At 52.5% G+C, this 5,163-nt stretch overlaps 1 non-coding gene across 1 annotated transcript; it reads right to left on the bottom strand.

Moving 5' to 3' along the window:
* Positions 1-234: 234 nt before the first annotated feature.
* LOC121869121 lies at positions 235-2,089 on the bottom strand. Its single transcript, XR_006089509.1, has one exon. It is a non-coding gene; the product is annotated as a small subunit ribosomal RNA (ribosomal RNA).
* Between the last annotated feature and the right edge of the window lie 3,074 nt (positions 2,090-5,163).

Here is a 5,163-nt window from a genome sequence, read left to right as displayed (position 1 = left end):
TCGCCGGTAGTAAGGACCGGACGGGCAGCCGTCCAAAGCCCCGTCCGTCCTCCTCCTCCGGTCTTCGCGCTCTCGCCCGAGTGTGGTCCACCTACAGCGTGGTGGTACCTATTTTTGGTGCGGGGGCCGGGATTGTCCTCTTTCGCTGCTGGAGTTGCCAGAGCAGAGCCCGAGACCGCCCAAATCAGGAGAGTAGTAGTAGTTTTAAGAGCGCCCCGTTCTCTTTCTCTCTGTTAATGATCCTTCCGCAGGTTCACCTACGGAAACCTTGTTACGACTTTTACTTCCTCTAAATGATCAAGTTTGGACATCTTTCCGTCAGCTCGAGGCGACGACCCCAGAAACCCCTCGCGGGCAACGGGGCCGACAATCCAAGAGCGCCAGTCCGAAGGCCTCACTAAATCATTCAATCGGTAGTAGCGACGGGCGGTGTGTACAAAGGGCAGGGACGTAGTCAGCGCAAGCTGATGACTTGCACTTACTGGGAATTCTCCTCGCTCATGGGAAACAATTGCAAGCCCCAATCCCTATCAAGAAAGGCTTTGAACGGGTTACCTGCTCCTCCTTTCGGAGGGGAAACCCGCGATCCCTTCAGTGTGAAGGCGTGCGGCCCAGAACATCTAAGGGCATCACAGACCTGTTATTGCTCAATCTCGTGCGGCTAGAATTGCCGCTTATCCCTCTAAGAAGAAGTTGCGAACCGGACACCATTTTCTGGAGATCCGTCGACTACTTAGTAGGCCAGAGTCTCGTTCGTTATCGGAATTAACCAGACAAATCGCTCCACCAACTAAGAACGGCCATGCACCACCACCCACCGAATCGAGAAAGAGCTCTCAATCTGTCAATCCTTCCGGTGTCTGGGCCTGGTGAGGTTTCCCGTGTTGAGTCAAATTAAGCCGCAGGCTCCACTCCTGGTGGTGCCCTTCCGTCAATTCCTTTAAGTTTCAGCTTTGCAACCATACTTCCCCCCGAACCCAAAGACTTTGGTTTCCCTGGAAGCTGCCCGCCGGGTCATGGGAATAACGCCGGCGGATCGCTAGTTGGCATCGTTTATGGTTAGAACTAGGGCGGTATCTGATCGCCTTCGAACCTCTAACTTTCGTTCTTGATTAATGAAAACATCCTTGGCAAATGTTGCAGTAGTTCGTCTTGCGACGGTCCAAGAATTTCACCTCTAGCGTCGCAATACGAATGCCCCGCCTGTTCCGATTAGTCATTACCTCTGGTTCCGAAAACCAACAAAATAGAACCGAGGTCCTATTCCATTATTCCATGCATCACCATTCGGGCCATTCAAATAGCCTGCTCTGAGCACTCTAATTTTTTCAGTAAACTCTCCGCCACTCGACACTCGACAAAGAGCATCCGCGAGGGCGGGCGGGTTTGGAGCGTGACAGTAAACACCGGGCGGTGCACCGTCAGTCCGGAACTGAGATCCAACTACGAGCTTTTTAACCGCAATAACTTTAATATACGCTATTGGAGCTGGAATTACCGCGGCTGCTGGCACCAGACTTGCCCTCCAATGGATACTCGTTAAAGGATTTAAAGTGTACTCATTCCGATTGCGAGGCCTCGGATGAGACTCACATCGTTATTTTTCGTCACTACCTCCCCGTGCCGGGAGTGGGTAATTTGCGTGCCTGCTGCCTTCCTTAGATGTGGTAGCCGTTTCTCAGGCTCCCTCTCCGGAATCGAACCCTGATTCCCCGTTACCCGTTATAGCCATTGTAGGCGCATAACCTACAATCGAAAGCTGATAAGGCAGACACTTGAAAGAAGCGGCGCCGGTGCGGAGACCGTGCGCTCAGCCCGAAGTTATTCAGATTCACCACAGGTGGGTTACGGACCGGGGCCCGACCAGTTTTGAACTAATAAAAGCGCTCTTCCCTTGCGGTCAGAGACCAATTGCATGTATTAGCTCTAGAATTGCCACAGTTATCCAAGTAAGTGGGTTTACAGATCCAATGAAACATAGCTGATTTAATGAGCCATTCGCGGTTTCGCCTTAAATCGGCTTGTACTTACACATGCATGGTTTAATCTTTGAGACAAGCATATGACTACTGGCAGGATCAACCAGGTAGCTGCTGCTGTTGGCGGCGCCTATCACGGCGGCCAAAATAGTGAGATTGAGAGAGAGGCAGAAGACATTGGGCGAGGGACCGCACGTTGGCCTTAGAGAAATAGCAAACCAGATGATCAGATCTAACTGCACCTTCTCTTGCTATCCTCGGCGCCGGCAGCGCCACCGTGTGTGCCAATCTCCTCCCTTATCCGCTCCTCTTTGCCCCAGCTCCAGCGAGGCAGCCGACATTGGGCGAGGGACCGCACGTTGGCGAATCTCCTCCTTATCCGCTCCTCTTCTCTTTGCCCCAGCGAGGCAGAAGACATTGGGCGAGGGACCGCACGTTGGCCTTAGAGAAATCGCAAACCAGATGATCAGATCAAACTGCACCTTCTCTCGCTATCCTCGGCGCCGGCAGCGCCACCGTGTGTGCCAATCTCCTCCCTTATCCTCTCCTCTTCTCTTTGCCCCAGCGAGGCAGCCGACATTGGGCGAGGGACCGCACGTTGGCCTTAGAGAAATAGCAAACCAGATGATCAGATCAAACTGCACCTTCTCTTGCTATCCTCGGCGCCGGCAGCGCCACCGTGTGTGCCAATCTCCTCCCTTATCCGCTCCTCTCCTCTTTACCCAGCTCCAGCGAGGCAGCCGACATTGGGCGAGGGACCGCACGCTGGCCAATCTCCTCCCTTATCCGCTCCTCTTCTCTTCTCTTTGCCCCAGCGAGGCATAAGACATTGGGCGAGGGACCGCACATTGGCCAATCTCCTCCTCTCTCTCTTTCTCTTACTGTTTGTGGGGACGTGGGCTCATGAGCGCCATCGTCGCCCAATATTGGTTAGGTTGTGTATTTCACGGGTGGGAACCGCCATCATCGTTGTTAGGTGATGGGGTAACCCAACGTGTGCTTTGACGAGTTTTGGCTGCTAAACTCTCTTTTTAGTATACTCGGCTCCCAGACTGCGCCCTGGTCGTGTTGAACCATGAGCGTTGTCTATGCACATTAAAGGTAGCCGTTTGCGCGTGGAATAGTGCAATGAATCTCGGTCAAGAGACGGTTGGGCGCTGCATTGAAGGCCGGCACAGACGCGAAGACGGGGTGATCAGCCAACGCAAGTCCGCTAAGTTGGGCAGACAGCAAGGCGAAGGGGAGCCCCGTTCCGGACTGAAAGGCCGCAGCATATGCTGTGACGAAACTAGTAGGGTGGCGACGTGTGCGCCGAGAGAGAGAGACCTGGCAAGTGTAATTGATAGAGCGCGAGCCTACTCGCCATAAGCCCGCTCCACTGCCATTCCTCTGATCCAATGAGACTAAAATCTCTCTCTCTCCTTCTGCTCCAGCCATTGCAGGGCAGGGAAGCGACGGCAATTTTGGTTGTTGTTTTTGAATGCCGCGCTTTGCTTCGCAGAGGCGCCGAAGCGCTCCGCTGGGGGGCGGAAGATATTTCACACGGAATATGTGTGTGAAGGCACCCTCTCCCCTTAATATAGTGAAATAGTGCAATCCAGCATACAAGGTCGGACGATAGGACATTCACCGTACCGCACCTCGAGAGTGGATGTTGGGTAAGGTTAAAACCGGACTGTTCGCAGACAGCTGAATAACCCGGTTCCGGACTAATTGGTGGATGCAACATCATGATGATGCTGCTGCTGTCGCGGAAACCGCAGTGGCGACGTGAGAGAGTAATAATGTTCAATAGGGAGAGCGACCTGGCTAGTGTAATTGATAGATCGCGAGCCTACTCGCCATTAGCCCGCTCCACTGCCATTCCTCTGACCCAATGAGACTATTCTCTCTCTCGCTCTCCTTCTGCTCCAGCCATTGCAGGGCAGGGAGAGGAAATCGACGGCAATTTTGGTTGTTGTTTTTGAATGCCGCGTTTTGCTTCGCAGAGGCGCCGAAGCGCTCCGCTGGGGGGCGGAAGATATTTCACATCGAATATGTGTGTGAAGGCACCCTCTCCCCTTAATATAGTGAAATAGTGCAATCCAGCATACAAGAGCGGACGATAGGACAGTCACCGTACCGCACCTCGAGAGTGGAAGTTGTTTGATCGTTTGTTAGGCAAGGTTAAAACCCGACTGTTCGCGAACAGCCGAATAACCCGGTTCCGACTTACAATAGACGCAACATCATGATGCTGCTGCGTCGCGAAACCGTGGTGGCGACGTGTGCGCCGAGAGAGTAATAATGTTCAATTTGGAGACAGACCTGGCTAGTGAAATTCATAGATCGCGCTCCACTGCCATTCCTCTGACCCCATGAGACTATTTTCTCTCTCTCTTCTTCTGCTGCTGCTCCAGCCATTGCAGGGCAGGGAAGGGAAAGCGACGGCAATTTTGGTTGTTGTTTTTGAATGCCGCGCTTTGCTTCGCAGAGGCGCCGAAGCGCTCCGCTGGGGGGCGGAAGATATTTCACACCGAATATGTGTGCGAAGGCACCCTCTCCCCTTAATATAGTGAAATAGTGCAATCGAACATATAAGGGCGGACGTTTTCATCACCGTCTCCCACTCGGTGTGTGTGCAGATTCTCGGATCATTTTGTAAAGTATGCTCGACCCCCGATTGACTTTGACGGTCTCCCATTCGGGTGTGCAAGTTTCTGTAGTATGCTATTAAATCGACCCCCGATTGACTTTGACTGTCTCCCATTCGGGTGTGCAAGTTTCTGTAGTATGCTATCAAATCGACCCCGATTGACTTTGACGGTCTCCCATTCGGGTGTGCAAGTTTCTGTAGTATGCTATTAAATCGACCCCCGATTGACTTTGACTGTCTCCCATTCGGGTGTGCAAGTTTCTGTAGTATGCTATTAAATCGACCCCCGATTGACTTTCACTGTCTCCCATTCGGGTGTGCAAGTTTCTGTAGTATGCTATCAAATCGACCCCCGATTGACTTTGACGGTCTCCCATTCGGGTGTGCAAGTTTCTGTAGTATGCTATTAAATCGACCCCCGATTGACTTGACGGTCTCCCATTCGGGTGTGCAAGTTTCTGTAGTATGCTATTAAATCGACCCCCGATTGACTTTGACGGTCTCCCATTCGGGTGTGCAAGTTTCTGTAGTATGCTATTAAATCGACCC

The sequence above is a fragment of the Homarus americanus genome, unplaced genomic scaffold (genome assembly GCF_018991925.1).
Source record: "Homarus americanus isolate GMGI-L3 unplaced genomic scaffold, GMGI_Hamer_2.0 scaffold35481, whole genome shotgun sequence".
NCBI lineage: Eukaryota > Metazoa > Arthropoda > Malacostraca > Decapoda > Nephropidae > Homarus > Homarus americanus.
This window is presented reverse-complemented; position numbering and strand designations above follow the sequence as displayed.